This window comes from Molothrus aeneus, chromosome 1 (genome assembly GCF_037042795.1).
Source record: "Molothrus aeneus isolate 106 chromosome 1, BPBGC_Maene_1.0, whole genome shotgun sequence".
NCBI classification, from domain to species: Eukaryota; Metazoa; Chordata; class Aves; order Passeriformes; family Icteridae; genus Molothrus; species Molothrus aeneus.
In genome coordinates this window covers 95,742,794-95,761,344 of record NC_089646.1, presented here as the reverse complement: position 1 = coordinate 95,761,344, position 18,551 = coordinate 95,742,794, and positions in this window count along the sequence as shown.

Genomic DNA, 18,551 nt, shown 5'->3' with positions numbered 1-18,551 from the left:
TTTGAGGGGAACTGTAAAAGAGATATTCTGAACTCTATTTTGTTGTGACCACTCTCTACTTTCTTTGTGGGACACAACATAATCAGTTGTCAGCTTCTTGGTGCATTTGATGTTTCATGTCAGGTTAACCATGTCCATAATGCATCTTTGCTAAACAGTAGTGCAGAAGTTTTCAGGAGTGCAGAAACACCTTGAGATTATTATAAACTTTAGAAGACATTTACCACACAATTTACAGATTACAATAGTCTATTTAATACCTACAAACATTGTTGTTAACTGTTTTTTTCACCTTGGGAATCTGTTGATAATGTTTAGACCAAAAAGTGTAAGACACACTAACAAGTACAGCAAAAACAAAAAGTGTAAGACACACTAATGAGTACAGCAAAAATGTGCATGTAAAAACAAGGCCAAGAGAAACTGAAACTGTGGCTGGGATATGCAACAGCCTCTGCCATGACAGGTCCACAGCTGTGGTTGTCAGCTTTTGCTGCTTCCCAATGATCTGATGGCATGTTTCAATATTTCTAATGGCAGTTTTGGCTTCAGGTTGAACCTTGACATTCTCAGTTCTCTATATGTAGTGCTGATGTCCAGAAATTTGCGAGGTGCTTGTTTCCCTTACCTACTCCATCCTGCAAAACCCTTCCCAGGACTTTATACTGATAACTTTTATACTTTTACCAAGTAATATTACAAGAGGCTCTCGACTCTTTTGTGCTTCAAATACTGCATCAAAGCAGACTTCCTGGCTTTTTAATGCCTACCAAACTTTTATTCACTGTAGGGTAAAAGTCACAGTCACACAGGAAATATAACTTCTAATCCACTGAATTTCCATTACACGTAATTTCCATTTTCCTGAAAACTTCTACTTATATATTTCATGCAGCTTCAAAGATGACCTAATGTCTCGAGTTTTAATTTCTGCCAGTTTGTAGCAACTGCAGGGTTCCTTTAAAATCAGAATGGTTTAAATATTTTAACAACATATTATAGATATTTAAAACTTATACATGCTGCTAGTCAGACATCTCAGTGATAGGTAAGAATCACTATCCAAAGATCTCACTTCATGTACTGACTTTCGTTGGTTTTGTTTGTAGATATATTTCACCTTTTGTGATCTAAAGAATGCTCATGTACCTGGAATCAAGCAATAATATATATTGCAAAACACAACTGGAATTCATCTGGTCCAACAACCTGTTTATTTAGACAAAGCAGGTCTAACTTCATATTTAAAGGCTGCTCACAGTTTTTCTCTAGTCAGTCTTTGAAAATATCCAGACAGAAAACTCACAACCTCTCTGGGAAATAAAATAGCTCATCAACCAAATAAGAAATTCAGTCTAAGAAATAAGTTTGACAAGAACATTGACACTTTACTCAATTTTCTCAGTCAAAACCATGTGATGACCCTGAATATATTTTTATAAAGGAATAAATAAACAGTGTCATAGGGTAACAAAGGGCAGATTGTGATCAGGAAGACAGGTTCACAAATCACTGGAAATGGGCTAATTTAAAGATGTTACAAGGTATTAAATACAAAACAACATATTCTCTGCCATGGCAGATAACCGAAGGCACATGGGTGAAATGGGTACTGAGAAAAGCATATATTAGCAAAATAATGTATCATTTTAGGTTAAGACCAATATATTAGGAATCAACATGCTTTCTTCCACACCTTGTGTTGGGGCTGAATATGTGAACAAGATCGCACAACTTTTTGCTCTCAGTCTGGAAATATTCATTAAGCCAGCAAATAACAAAGGAACAGTCCCAGCTTTGGAGTCAAAATTATATTCCTTTATCTACAAAAATGAGTGGAGGATAAAACCAGCCAGCATTATACTTGCCAATACAATTTGAAGTGTAGGAAGAAAAAGATGATGAAGCTTCTTTCCACCTTACAGTTTTACACTTTTTGCATCAGAACCATGGTCTAATGAACTCTGCTACTGTGACTCTTACATTTTAGTGCCAATAAAAATTATCAGTTGATTCAATAGCAGACAGCATACAATTATATTTCTACCTATAAGTAACTTCTCTAAAAACTTCCTTGTAAGCAGAGGTAAATGATTTCACGACTGCAAGAAAAAAAATCTAATTTTCCCTTCTAATTTCCTGAAAGTATTAGAGGAAATTATTTATAATGTAGCAATATGCTTCTGCAGAATCAGAAGGAAAAAAGAGCTGTTGCTGCTGAAGTTTAACATCATACATCCAGTAAAAACCTCTTTAAAAATAGCAAGCAGCATTAATGAGATAACAGATAAGGACACAATGGGTTGCAAATTGTTCTTGTAAATCTCCAAACATAACTTGAATGAGTATGCAGTTTCATTCATCAGATAAACTTATGTAATACCTTGTTTTCTAAATGGTCTATAAGACAAATGTCTGACCACAGTATCTAAAAAAAACAAACCCAGAAAACAAAACAGTTGTTCACTAGAACAAAAAAGTACCAATTTGTACAGTATATTGCTTACCTATTTGGTCATAAGTCAGCTGCAGAGGAAACTCATCTGTATAACACATTTTTAACATGTTGTTTTATAAACAGGCATCTCTCCCCACTCTGGGAAGCTAACTGGCAGGTTGATGTGTATATGTGCTTCCATAAAGGCAAACTAAGAAATAGGTTGCATTTTTAAACTATGAATATACTACAAAATAAATAACTGTGAGATATTACTTATAAAGCTTGGCTATAAACCTTAATTATGATTTCTGTTGCATAAACTTCATAGACTAAGATACTAAGATACTAAGATACTAAGATACTAAGATACTAAGATACTAAGCTGGGCATGCTGATGTTTTCAATTCTCTCTACCTTATCCAATTTCTAAATTTTGTTTCCTCTCAGCCACCTGGAAGAGCCACTGACCGTTTTCTGATCATAAAAACATCTGCAAAGGATATCAGAAAAGGTGTAGATGCATTTTAATATCTGTAGATGAAGGAGAATACTTCAAAATGTTATTAGTGGTTAAGAATTAATAAAGCTGTTCCACATTCAAAGGACAATGTAATCTGCATTACTTACTGGCTGAGTTAGACATCTTGCTACATGTTTATTTTATGAAAAAGTTAAAAGCATTGAAAATAAGTAGTCTAAAGAAATTCACTTTTTAAGAACCTGAAATTACAGTGACATAAGAAAAATGAAACATATTTGAAATAATTTGAATTAGGGAGAAAAAATTTGCAAGAGAAAACAGCATACAAACCTGGGCAATGAAAGTGTTTGTGTACTTACAATGTACACATGAGAAATATTTCTATACCATAGATTAAGGTTTTATTGGAATCCAGAATGGGTTGATTCTATTTGACTTTACTCTTAAAACAATGTAGAGGTGGAATCAGTTCTAGGGTGTTTGTAAGATTTAATTTTTTTTTTCTTTTATGGAAAAAAGGTATTTTAGAAAGGAAAAAGTGTATTATTTTTAACACCAGAGTAGATTATGGCAGAAAATGCATTTGAATGAGCTATGGAACAATTTAAATAATACTGAAAAATGAATGGAAAATTAATTTTTGGCCAGTAATGATATTAATAACAGTTGTGATACTATTAAAAACCTTAAACTCTTCTGGGTAGCCATGTTGAATAAAAGGTACAGTATTTACTATCTGAACCAGAGAGTGTTATATTTATCACTGAATGAAATGCTATATCAAGAAGCAAGTGCATAGAGCCTTACAGTAAATACAAGACATTTGTCAAGCGTTTTATTTACTCTGTCATTCATAAATAGTGACAAGAAAATAAAACTTTTTCGGGCATGATCATCTGATTTCCTTCTCTTTCCTGTGCCCTTAGACCTTATAGATTATTTGGTAACTCCTACCCCACCCCCCCACCCCCCCTCATACACACATGCACTAATTTCTGAATATCTTAAGCAGAAGGAATCAACATCTGCTCTAAATGACCAAGCTGGGAAATGTATTATTCAATATCCTGAGACCTCAGTTTCTCTGATAAGGCTCTGATTACTGAGCAGCGCTGGTCAGAGTTTACCTGGCACAATGGCACAACAGGGCTTCCTCTAGAAAAGCATGTTTACAGAAGGTCTAAAAGCAGTAAGATTTCAGGAAGTCAGTCCCATTTCCCACCAGCATGCCAGGCTCAAAAGGATCCAAAGAAGGAGAGCCCATAAAAGTCCAGGCCAGGAAGAGAGAATTTCAGGGCTGCACACCCTCACAGACTCTTCACAGATGAAACTCTCCATTCCTCTCAACAGTGAATTGTCCATGTAACTTTGACAGTGGCATCTTCCCAATCTCCAAAGGCAGGAGAAAGAGAACACCAAACATTGACAAATTTAGTGATGAATTTGAAGTTAAAACTGACATAATTCCGTTTGTTAGTCAAGGTTTTATTACTCATTGTGGAAGATTCCAAGTGCTAACTTTATGCTAAGTGTCTCTGAAATACAGCTAAGTGAAAAAACCTAACCATTGACTCTGACAGAGTTTCCAGAACTCAAAAATATTACTGAAATGTTCCTTTGGAAAGAGCTACTCTAAAAGCCCAAAGTTTGAGAGAACTCTAATATGTTAACCATGAACAAAGGAAGGAGCTCTGAAAGAGGAAGGTGCACATGGTGATCAGTTCTTTTGCAGTTAAACACAATGTCTACTCTGGAGGAGTCAAAGTTCAAAATAATGAAGCTTACCATGACCCTAACAAAAAAGAAAGCTTTTAAGACACAAAAGTCATAATGTCATCATTTGCAATTTTATTTGTAAATTATCCACAATATTGTATAATTTATTTGCTTGAAAATCTACACATAATGAAGATTTCCTGGTCCTCTGTTTAGCACCTTTCCTCTCATCAACTTGTCAGGGATTTATGTAGGGAACATTTAATAATGATAAAAGTGATTCTTTGCATAATGTTCCTATGCTACAAAGAGAGACCTCTGATTTGACCCTCCTCTTCTCCCCCTTCTTCAGTATTTTGTATTCTCTTTTATCTCTTTTCTATTTCTCTCTGTGATCAGCACTTTATCTGTCAGATCCTTTTTAGGGGATGCGGAAACTTTTTTTCTGAGTAGCAGACTGAACATGACTGAGACCTTCCTCAACTAAGCAGACATTTAGATGCTGAAATCTTGTGAACATTATGCTTGTCAGGTTTGCTTGTCAGATGTTGTCCTCATCAAACACATGCTCTCTCACAGAGTTAATCCTCTGTAACTCACTGAAGAGTTTAGTCCATATATTTTGAACTGATTTCTTTCTTATTTAAAGAACGAGGGAAAACAAGGAGGAGATTTCCTACTGCTCATCTCTTTCCCCCAATATTTCTGTCTTCTACTGCATCAGTTTTAGAAGAAAAGGATTCCTAGGTTGTTGATTTAATCTATTTGATAGAAATGTGTGTATTGTGAGGACGCACCGGGTCTAGCTGGGACAGAGTTAACCTCCTTCATGGTGTTGGTTTAGACTTATGGCCAAAGGAAGACAATAAAAAAACCTCTTTAACTTTTGCTAGACAGCATTTGTACCAAGATCCTTGCTGTTTCAGTCTGCCCAACTGCAGTGAATAGGTTGGGGCTCATGCAGGATGTTACAAATATGACACAAATTAACCTGAGGTATTACATGCCATATGATGGCAGGTTGTTTATATGCAATAAAAGGGAAAAGAAGGGAGTTTAGGAGGTTAGCCACCTTTTGCCTAGGAACAGGCTAGCTGTTGGTCTGCTTTGATTTTACTCTTCTTTCCCTCTTTGCTGTCCCACTGAGGGTGAGGGAGGGACCTGTGTGGTGCTGAGCTGCCCTCCTGTATTAATCCACAAGAGAGGGACCAGAGGAAAGAAATCTGTCTGAGATCTGGAGATTCCCTCCATTTAAGGGTATAGGGAATGAAAGTATTTCAATGTGTAATTAAAGGTAGCAAGCAGCAACTATTTCAGTAACACAGGCATGACTGAAACTTCTCATTTCAGTCCAGCCTGCAAGGGGACTTGTTTTCCTGTTGAGCTCTATCTGTCAGAAATACACTAAGGAACATCATTGACCCTATGGTCACATATACTTTTTTCTTTCCTCTTTTATCTTCAGAAAATAATAACATTTGTAATGCTAATAAATAAAAAATTCAGCCCTTTTATTTGCTTAAATTTTGTTTTGTGTTTTGAAAATGAAAGAGTAGAATGACAGCTACCTGGGAATTTATCCTATATCCTGAAGTCATTCTCATAGCCAACAACAATTTAAAGAGAACAGAACTTACAATAGCAAATTTGATTAGTATTTTATTAATTTAATAAGGTGAATTAGCAGATGATGTGCAGTCTTCCTGACTGTGTTTTATAAACATGCCAATACAATTCCAAGTTTCCTACATTGCAAAATTCATTTCTATAAGCAGTCACCAACATGCTTTTGACTGCAGCTCCTCTGGCATGATCTCCTAGTAGTATTCTTGTCTCATGTGGCCAAGAAGGCCAATGGCATCCTGGTCTGTAGCAAAAAATTCTGTGGCCAGCAGCACCAGGGCAGAGACCATCCCACTGTACTCATTACTGGTGAGGTCACACCCCAAATCTTGTGTTCAGTTTTGGGGCCCCCCCTGCAAAAAAGTATTTGAGATGTTGGAGTGTGTCCAGAGAAGGGCAACAGAGCTGGTGAGGGGTCTGGAGCACAGATTATAAAGGAACAGCTGAGGGAGCTGGGGTTATTCAGCTGGGACAAAAGGAGACTCAGGGGGCAGCTGCTCGTCCTTTGCAACTGCCTGAAAGGAGGGTGTAGCCAGGTGGGGGTACCATGTGACAGGATGAAAGAAAATGGTCTCAGGTTACACCAGAGGAGGTTTAGACTGGATGTTAGGAATAATTTCATCACCTAAATTCAGTCAGGCTGCCCGGAGAAGTGGTAAAATCACCATCCCTGGAAGTGCTCCAAAGGTGTGTGAACAAGGCAGCTGGGGATATGGTTTTGTGATGAACACAGCAGTGTTGGGTTAATGGCTTGGCTTGATGATCTTAGAGATATTTTCCAAACTTATTAATTATATGATTCTGTGATTTTACACATTTTGACAAAAAACTCCTCTCTCCTTCATGCTGTAGACAATCAAACAAAAAATGCTCTCCTAGGACCTGTATTCAGTAGATTCTTTACAGATGAAAGTCTCTATCAATAGGTTTTTTTAAACAGCTATCACTCAATTTAAAGACTGTATCCATGTTAACAACTCTGCATCAAGGTGAAAACAATAGACAAGTTGGATTGTATCTCTTTTCCACAATGTTCAATTTCTACCAACAGTTAAATACCTAGTTATTATTTTGTTTTCAAGATCTTAAAGCACATATCAAATGTTCATTAATAACACAATACCCCCCCACACACATTCCTGTCTCAGTGCATTATTATATGTATATTCATTTGGATATATAGTTAATATAGTTGTGTTAATTTGGATTATATACGTGTATTAATACACATATTACCATTTCTACTGAAAGCTATGCTACAACATAATAAAAATGCAGTTGTCTTCATTAAAAAATAACAGGAAAAAAAAAGCTGAAAATCATTTACACTGTGATCAGCACTTCCAGGGTAAATGAAAAAAAACCCAAAAACCTCTTACTCTTAAGCAGCACCTTGTAGGTCTCAAGAGACAGTGATGATATGGTCATTACATGTAATAAAAGAACTACGTTTGGATTTTTGTATAATATAAAGTAAACATCATCAATACATATTTGTAATGCTGGATATTAGCTCATTCATATGAATACTTCCTTAAATTCAGGGCAGTTATTTTCTGAAATGACTTTTTGCCTATAAGAAAGCATCTAGATTCCACAGAAGAACGATGGCTATTTTGTCCTCTCCCCTCATCTCTTATTTTCTGTTCCTTCTCTTTGAATTGTATTTCATTCTTTCAGATGTGTCAGGACTATTTTGTTTTAAATTACTCAAAGTTCACTTTCTTTTTTTTTTTTTTATCATATGGAATTAGACAGATGGTTTGCAATTAAATGTACTGGAAGAGATCTAATTCTGAAGAGGAATCATCTGTAAAATAAACTTTTATACTTACTCTATACAAAACTAATTTAGTTAATGTAGATATCAATAGAAAAAAATCTTTCATTAAAACAGGTCAGATGTCAGCCTTCAGGGCTCCTACAGATCCAAAACTCCACAATTTTAACGGAGCATGCTGCCTTCAAAGTCTCTAAAAAATGGTTATTATTACAGTTGCTCCCTGCCACCCATTTTTGCTTTGCTGCATTTTATGAATATAGGGACAATTTGTTGTTAAGAATTCTACTTATAAGCTCTTTTGTAGATGCTAGATATTTCATTACAAAATTATCTAGAGTCCTGTTTCAGTGAAGTGTCTCAGTTGATTGTTTGCCTTGAGATTTCTCAAGATGGAGGAACCACCAGCTCTTCATTTCCGAGATAGTTAACTAAGAGAAAGGAATTGATATGTATTGCTTCTCCCTGCTCATCTAAACAATATAGGGACATCAGTATGCAAATAGAATTAACTTCCTAAATAATAGAATTTGAAGACCTAGTCTGGCCATAGTTCACACAGTTAATTTTCAGCTGACCTCAGAGAGAAATCAAGTTTTTACTTCTTTTTTGTCTACCAGATAAAGAAGAGTCTGAAGGCACTTTGTCCCTCTGGTTTGATGTTTAAGAAATCCAAATAACCACAAGAAGCAGAGAGGTTTTATGTTGACTTTGTCCAACTGTTCCTGGCTGGGAAAGGAATGGTGATCCAACAAGCTGATAGAAAAATAGCTATACTATTTCAGTTTAAAGAGTGGAAGAATACTTTAGTTGGTCTTATCTGTATTTCAGAAATGTGTTCTGAAATAGAAATAAGAAACATTATTTGAAGGTATTACTTTCCATCAAGTTTTGCCTTCTAATATCAAATTCCTTGCTGAGTAGACAATTTCAGTTCTTAGACAGAACTAGATGGTGTCGTCTGCATTTACAGAATAATGGATTACTCACTTACCAATGACCAGCCTCATTCACATTCATTTAATGTCAAGTTAAAAGCAAATTTTCCAGATAAGTGGAAGCTGCAACTGCCAGAGCCAAAAATCCTGAGAGCATTACACACCAAGTATTACTACATCACTCCCTGCCAAAAACAGTGCAATATTTGTGTTCATTCAAATCTGTTAGAAGCTAAAGACTGAGCACAGCAAATTCTTATTCCTCAGAGAACATTACCTCATCAATTATTTCTCGGAGACTTTCATATCAGTTACATTTTGTGTCTATCAAGATTCTTAAATTAAAAAGATCCAGATAATCTGTGGACACAGCCAAACTGAGACTAGCTGCTCATGAATATATTACTTAATAGTCATCCCTCTCCAGCAACTACTTTCCTTTTGTTATGCAGCTTAGGTATCTGTGCTATAATCTATTGGATAGCAACACACATTCAGGAATACACTAGTGGATCATTAGAGAATATTAAACACAAGAGTAACCAAGCTCAATAAATGAACTGGCCCAGATTTTTCTTTCATAGCTCAATTTGGATAAGCACTAAAAGTAGTTCAAGGAGAAAGGAGCTGTAGTTTCCACAATACCACAGTAGATTAAATTGCTTCAGATGATTGAATATACATGAAAATTCTCAAAAAGGAGAAAATTAGATGCTGTATGAGACATGCTTTTTAATTTCCAAGCATGGTGAAACTTTTTAACCCTGAAAATTTGCTGTAAAGGGCATTAAGGTGATAGGTTAGAATATGCAAGCAAGCATGAAAGAGCTTCCCCTACTTTAACTCTTTGTAGGAAGTGTAACAGCAAACTTACATGTTCTTGCATAAATGAGCACAATGGTTTCTGGAAGGAATCGGCAAATAAGATGTGGTGAGTTCCCACAAAGGAAAATGCAAAGTCCTACATCTGAAATAGAGTAAACCCGAGCAAGGGCAAGAGCACAGGGTTGTATCAACAAAACCATAGCCTGATTAAGTATGGTTGGCTGCATGCGAGTAGCTTTGCAAGTGCTCCACAAGAGATTTCTTCTAAGCTTATGCTTCCCTAAGTTTCATTTTCACAGTATTTATTATATTAGGGTGAGGAGCTAGTGGTATTTTTTTCCAGAACGTGGGCTGTGTCTTCCCCCTGGAGGTTTCATCCTGCACTTGGCTCTGTGGTATGGCATCCATTCAATCCCAGGACAGCAAAGGCTCACACTTGTAATTGCTAAGGTGGAAAAGAAGAATGCATCCCTCCAGAGAGTTCAGTTTTTCTCTCCTAGACTCACATTCAGGTTTTATTTGTTTTTCAAGAGGACTGTAATGATTCTTATTAGTCATCATATAATGCAACATCAAGGGACATAGGAAATTAATTTTCAGTGTCAGAAAAATGAATGAATTAGGTAGCTGTGAAAACTGTAAGGAAACAGTGGCTCATAAATTATCTTTTTATGAAAACAAGCATGGACTGAAGTTATGTAGGTGATAGAGAAAAAAACCTCAGCTGCATCCACAGAAGTTGGTGAATGGTGCATCAACAGATGCCTGAGTAGCTTTATTAATTCTTCTTACAAAAGCTTTATTGCAGAGACCAGCAAGTCCAAGATGTTCTGACTCCTCTCTGACTCACTGAATATTCCTCGTCTGTTGTCAGAGTAGAGACTGCCCCCTTCCAGAATTTTTAAACTCTGTGGAAGAGGCATATGTCAGAAAGTCTTATGCCTACATTAGGCTCTCATTTCTGTCTTTTGTGCTCTTGGCACAGCCCAGTAAAAACATAAAGGAATTTTTATAAAAAAGAGAAAATATTTGGACTTTGAATGCCAGTAGGCTCAAATGCAAGACAAAGCTTTAAATGAAAAAGTAGGTGACATCTTAGTGCTAAGATCTCCATAGAAATCTCCACGGCATTAACAGCACACATTTTGGGACTAAAATATTTTTGTCAGCTTGTATAGCCATCACCCCTTTGAGTGATACATCTAGAAACCACCATTGCATGTTTAGTAAAACAGTTTTAACTTCTTCAGAGGTTTTCATACCACTCAGCTCAGCACACACAATAAAAACATTGACATAAAGAGACCAGTCTCCCTTTAGAGCTAAGAGAGAAGGAGGTCTCAGAAGTCTGGCTTTTTAAAACAAGAACTCACTCAAGGAGCCCATCAGTCACCATGACTAGATTCCTTATGGATATGACACAAGTCAGTAACAACTGAGAAATATCTTATTTTGTATCAGCTAAAAAACTAAGCAATAGATCATTCCTGGGAAAAGAACTCTCTTTGCTTTGAAAAATATAGCCCTCTGCAGTTTCACATTTCTTATTATCCTTGCAACTCTATCTAAACTTAGTAAAAATTCTAGTCTAGAAAGTCACACATTAAAATGTGCAACAAATATTCTGTATTTATAGATTCATGTAACACACTCACTAAAGCTGCCAGAAATCTGTAAAAAAAAAGCCACCCCTTGTTAGAAGATTTGCATATATAGCAGTGGACTATTTAAGTTTGCAAAATCAGATCATTGTGTTGGTAAGTACTCGTGCACCCAGATCATGAACCAAAGTCTACATCTGGCTTAAAATAGACAGAGTTTTTCCCAGTTTATTTCTGTTAACTGAATATAGTGCTTGACTTCATGCAATATTTTTCACAGGCTTTGTATGATCTCCAGAAAAAATATTTCCATGGCATCAATGCCAAAATAGTTGACTGCTACAGGCAAAACTATAAATTGGAAACTCACAAGTGCCCATACTTTAAATTTATTTCAACAAGGCAGATAGGACACTAGAAAAACACAGCACACCATCTTCTGAGCTTTTTCTATATATAATTACACACAGATAGTCTTTTAAGGAATGAATTATAAATTTGTTAGGTAATTTATTTAGCTAATGTTAATAATAAAGACTTGCAATAATCTCATGTACATACAATATAATTATGTTAAGCTCATCAGAATAATAGTTTTAAAGATTTTATAAGCAAGAGTGTGAAAATTGCTACTAAGGACGGCAATAGGATTAACTCAATAGCAACAGATCAGACAAACAGAGAAAACCTCCACAGGACAAAGCAACAAGCTTGTGCTATTTGTTTCTGGAGACTTATCAGTGTGCCTCACTGATATCCAAGGCAGCAGAACTGTCACCTCTTTTGTAAGCTGAGACTGCAAGATCTAGTAATGTATTTTGTATGAGGAGAGGATCCTTAGCCTCACATTTTCTTCTCAGAACTGCACCAAGTTTGGGGGTGGGGGAGGTAAGAAGTTTCAGGCAGGAATGTTCACCTAGGATTTTCAAGAAATAGATTAACACCTTGAATACCCGTACAGTGCCAGCTTTTTTTGAAGAAAAAAATAGCTAAAGTATGTTACTGGTATTTGTATAAATATACTAGATCAAGCAAGAATCATAAAGTTCACAAAGTGAACTTATATAAAAACAAAAACTGTCAAAAAATTACTTTTGTATTAATTTTTCTACATATTACCTGTTCCTTGGACTCTAGTTCCCACATAAGGAAGGAGTGGACGAAAACAATGTCAAGGGTATATATAGTGAAAGTGGTAACCAAAGTGAGATAAAGTACTGTGAAGACCAAAGAAGAAACCAGATGCAGACACTCACTGCCAATTTTCACTCAGGCATCAGCAACATCCCAAACTGCTCTGACCCAGCCATGTCAGAGTCTCATTGGATTGTGTAGATGGAGATTGAAACACATTAAACTGATCTGTGTCTGGGATTATGCCAGGTTCTAAACAAAACACCATAGTACATGCATAGAAACAAGAAAATTACAAATTTTGAGCTTTTTTAATTTTTTTTTTTTTAATTTCAGGATAAATTTTTATGCCAGAATTACTCATACCACTTTTTAATTCTTAACTCTCAGGTACCCCAACTCCTTCATCTCTTGTTAGTAACTTGTTTTGTTTGGAAGGTAAAGAGGAAAGAGAATAAACAAAAATAAGTGCCACAGTAAGTCAAAAATGTTCTGCCAAGAGCAGTGAAAAACCTGTTACTACCTGAGATGCACAGGCACAATCCAATTTTCTACTGATTTTATTGTCTGTTGGGTCACAACTCTAAAGAAGAATAAAGGATTGATTCCCTTTCTCATTGTCACAAAACGTGCTGAAGTCTGCTTTAAATGAATATTCAGTAAGTTGGTGTTTGCTAGGGTGGTTCTTTTTGCGGTGGGTTTTGGATTTTTTTTTCCTTTAGAAATATAAAATGTTCTAATTGTAGTTATTTTTGCATTTGAAAATATTCACATTCAAGATCTTATGATTATATTTAAATCCAACTAATATGAACGTAAGAGAAGAAAGCATGACAAAACTTAAAACACAAAAAGGAAAATTTCATTAGGATTAAGGAAATAATCAATTTGGTAGTTCCTAGTCAAGTTGAAATTTAAAGCTATATAATTTTTTTTTCTCCTTTTCAGTTACCTATATTTCCATAATTCTCTAGATATTATGTTTTAGTTCCCTTGTTCGCGTCAACCCAAAATCTGAAGAATCCAGTTGAATGAAGTATATGCATAAAGACTGCTCCTTTCATAAAATTGAATTCTAAATCTAGCAGTGGCTGATTAGAGAAAGACTCCAGTTTTCAGTGTGGGGATTTGTTGTTTTTGTAGCCTTTTAATTTTTTTTTTAAATATTAAAACCCAAAATACTGGTGGGTGTGTTTTTGGCTAATATTTCATAAACCTATCAGTCTTGAAGAAACGTGAGTTGTTCAGTAGAGGCATTATGGGAAATTGAAGAGAATACTGTACTGGGTTGAGGCAAGGCAAAGAAGGAATGCAACAATATTCCTTGAAATTTTTAACAATGGCAAACCCTGAAAGTGGTTTAAGGTGATACATACCAAGGTCATAACCAAATCTTTTCAGGTTATACATAACCCAAATATATGGCTTTTATTTCTAAGCTGTTTTGCAGATGTGATAGCTAGGCTGTTATGCATTCATAGAGAAATAATAAGTTTTCTGATGTATGACATTTTATCCTGAACATAATTTCATAGATTCCTTTCAGTACATAAGTAAGTTTTGAAGCAAAGCACAAACTTTTGTTGTTGTTTGATGCCTAACAAAAATTCAGACATTAAGTGAAAATTAGGAATTTTATACACACTTCATTTCTGTCACATGAGAAAGTCCAAAGTCAAAACTTATTGATCTACCCCTCTATGAAAGACTGGATGGCTGGGGGTAGGACATAAAATAGGGATATTTTAATACATTTACTGGAATATGTTTTAATTTATTTGTAGTTGAAGTAAATAAAAGTGGTATCTATGTACTGTCCAACTGTTAGTCTTGAAGAATTGTAGATATTTCAGACAGTTCTGTGTACCTTGAAGAACATAACACTGCATTGTCAGAAGAGGTGGCAGATTTTATCTGATGAGATTCTAGATCTTTAGGCATAAAAGACACCAGAATTCTTTTGCCAACCCTCACAAAGGTCTGTCTCAACTTCAGTCAGTGTTCCCGTTTGTCAGCACTCCAGACTCAGGAGTATTTTGGTGTTTATATTTCTGGAATAAAAAAGCTGATTTGTGTTCAGACCTTGCTAGATGTCTAGTATGGTTCTTCTTCATTCTGTGCATATAGTGCAGTGTAGGCTTCATATCTCTGAACATTGTGTGGAAAGAATGATATACTGTGTTTTTACAGATTAGACCAATGCAAGCCATCATCTCTTTACTCTCCTTTTTTTTCTGTGTAGATCTCAAGGCACGGCTTGCACTGTGGGAACTATAAGCATACATCACCAAGGAAATCAGATCAGGGGAATATAGATACCCCAAAGCAGGTGCATAGGCTTTGTGCTTCATTCTAATGTTGCCAATCTGGATACTTATATGGGACACTTCATTACTTTCTTGGAAAACAAAACAATTAAAAATTAGGGGATTTTTTTTTTTATATTGCTAAAGAGATCTACTCCATTGTGTAAAAGGTTAGTGACAGACCAGAGTTTTGGTAATGCCAAGGCAAATACTCTTGCACAAGATATCTGCTAAATCAGAGCCTGAGGTCACTTCTAGTTCCTGGCTTGTTAAAGCTCACAGCAAGCTGGTGTCTTAACACTGTTGGTGCTTGAGAAACTGATGCAAAAAAGGTCAGTAATCTTCATAAGTTTCTGTTTGGGCCTGAAGCTTCAGAAGACAATTTTGCATTTGAAAAACAAAGCAAAGCAAATCACTACTCTATAACTCTCCCTCAGCAAGATCCCAAAAACTAAACAAATGAAACAAAAGCAAAAAAAAAAAAAAAAAAACAATTCCAAGAGGAAAGAAATAAAATCAACAAACAGACCCTAAAAAAAATTATCCTTGTTGAGATTGCATGGAAGACGCTGCAACTTTCATGCTAGGGGAACGTTGATGGAAGTTAATTAAAAATCCCAAGCAAACAAGTAAGAAAAAGCCGAAAATACAAAGTATAAAAAGTTATAATAAGAAAGATACACTGTGATAAGGTCAAACTGTTGTCATGACTTTCTGTCTTTGAAAAATCTCTGCCTGATCCAGTGTATTTGCTGTAATGCTTTACTAGAATGTATCTGTTCCTGATAGTCTTCTTTTATAAAAGTGGGAGAGAAAACATCAATAGTAGCTAAAGTGCTGTGCACACATTTCCTTCAAGTGATGCTTACAGTATTTCATAGTGGTGCCCCATTTCAATTCTGCTTCTCAGTTAGCTTGCAAGAATCATGGACTCAAGATGGCATGTAAAATTTAAACTTTTGTGTCCTGGTGAACTCTTCTGTGCCTAGTGCAACAGGCAGTACAGAATCAGGACCTCTGTACATTGCAAGAATGTTTTTATGAAGGCTAGAAAATGGTGCACATGCACCTGCTTAAATTCTGTACTACTTGTATATAACTTCTATTTATACCCTGATCTAATCTAAAATCACAAAAGGGTTGAGTTTGGAAAAGAAACGTTCCTGAAATTGCCTACTCCTAGGCTCATGCTTGTTGTGGTGTGTTTTATGTTTGTTCAGTTTTCCCCCCATTGTTCTCTCAGAAGGTCCTGCCCTGTTACCAGTTTGTGTCAATCCCCAAACCCCTCCCCAGTTGTCTTGGTTACTAAATGTATCTTTCTTGTTCCCCACCCCTGGCTGCCTGCCTGTCGCTCGACACCCCTGCCTCTTTTTCTAGAAAGTTCGGGCCAGGGTGTTGGGTGATTGGGTTAGGGGCCAGGGTCCCTCCCAAAACTGTGTTTGATTGGTTCTCCGATTGTGCTAATCCTTAATGTATCCTTCTCTGATTTGCTATTTTTCACCCCCCCACCCTCTTTAAAACTCGGGGTTTTCTTGCCTCGGTTCTCTCAGCTCCTTCTCCACGTTTTCCCTACCAATAAAACCACCCTCCCTGAAGAGACTGAGAGTCGCCTCTTCATTTCATCCTGCGACTTCGGAGCTCACTACTGCGGCCACTCGTCCGTAAGCCTGTCATCGCTAGGCACCGGGCCCTGACTTCGTGTTGGGGAAGTGCCTTCCTGGCTGGAGGTTGGCTGGACACTTATCTAGCCTGGGCGTTTTACTTTCCACCGGCCACCGCTCCACATGCTCAAAGAAGTCTACACTACAACTGGTTGCTTAGAGCCTGTCCAGTCAGGTTTTAACCTTCTCCAAGGGTGGACACCTTGTAAGCTTTCTGGAAAACTTGTTCCAGTGTTTAACCATTCTCTCTTTTCAAGCCAAATAATCCAAGCTCTCAGGCTCTCATCCTGTGTATGATGCTCGAAGTATCATATCTGTTGTCTTTTATTGGACCCAGTCCAGTATTTCATGCCTCCTGTACCACAGAGTGCATTACTAGGTATCATACTTCAGAAGTGGTCTCACCAATCTAAAAAGAGAGGCAGGAACACCTCCCAGCTTCCCACAAGCTACTGAAAATGTTTTTCCAAATAAAATTCAGGATGCTGTTGACCTCTTTTGCTAGAAAGGCACAACGCTGTCTCACTGTCAGCCCATTTCCCACTGTGACCCCCAGGTCCTTTTCCAAAATTGTCTCCCAGGCAACTTGACCACCAGCCAGTTTGGTGCATGGGGTAATCCTCCCCTGGTGCAGGACTTGGATAAACTTCATGAGTTTCCCATTTTCCATTGTCTCTGGCATGTTGAAGTCCCTCTGAATAGAGGCATGAACTGGTATACCAATTACTCCTCACAGTTTTGGATCAGCAACCTGATATTTGTCAAGTGCAAAGCAGAAAACATGAGCAACAAGGGGAAAAAAAGGCAGTGTACCATTTGAGAACCTATTGTAAAAATTTTTTACATTCTGTGACTTTCACTGAATAGAAATTTGTAATTGATTTTGTAATTGAAAATATCAACTTCACTTCTTTACTTTGTAACAGAAAAACTTTCAAAATATTTGCAATATAGCACAGCAAAATTAGCAATCTTACTCAGGGATGTAAGCACCAGTTGTATGTGAGTTTAGAGAACTGAATAGGGGATTTTGCCTGTGATCCACAACATCCACATGACTAAACAGTGATACCCACACACTTTAATCAATTTCAGCTAAGTAGCTAGCCACATGACATCTAGGGTATGCATCTGTCCAAAGGCCATCTGATCAAATATTGTTTTGGCTTTATCACTAAAAGAACTACAAACACATCAGGTGATTAAACCGATATATTGACTATGCATTTCTAACAATTTTTTCCTCCCCAGCCTAAAATATAGTTTGCTGTCTTTCCAAAGAATCAGACATTCACTTCTTGAGATAAATTAAGGACCATGAGTTCACTAGAATAATCATCAGAGAGAATTCTCATTCAACCATGTTGCTCATATGGATAAGGTCTGATTGCACAAACTCTACTAAAAGTAATTTCTCTGATTCAAAAACAATAGCAAGATTGCTGTTAATCATTCTATTGTCTGAAACATCATTTGGTGACAATCAAGGGAAAAGAAAAGACAAGAGGAGAAAAATTGGGGAAGAAACAATGACATTTATTGACATTATATATGCTTATTATTAAGCATATACAAGTCAGCAACAAGCGACCCTTTTTTTGATAGCACAAATGTGTAACTCTGTGTAATCACACAAGACTGACAGAACAATACATGTTATTGGCAAATAAAATCTGAGTATTATGAGAAGATCCCATGCTTCTGAAAAATGCCTCTCTTAAAAAAACCCAAAAAAATCAGCAAGAGCATAATGAGGAATGGTGCTGCTTTATTTAACGACAGAAATGGAAATAACACTTCTGTGGTGCTTGTCTAGCTGTCAACAGAAAACACTAAAAAAACTCACATCAAAACCATTTTTTTAAATTTAGGTCCAACTGAACTGAATTCTTTCTGTATTTAAAAAATGTATAAATGTATTATGAAGCAAAATATTTAGGGTTGTTTTCTTCACATGAAATGCCCCATTTAATCTGATATTGCTTCAATATGTAATGAAATAAAATTAAATGCTAACCTTACAGGGCAAGGGGTAGGGTGGAGGTG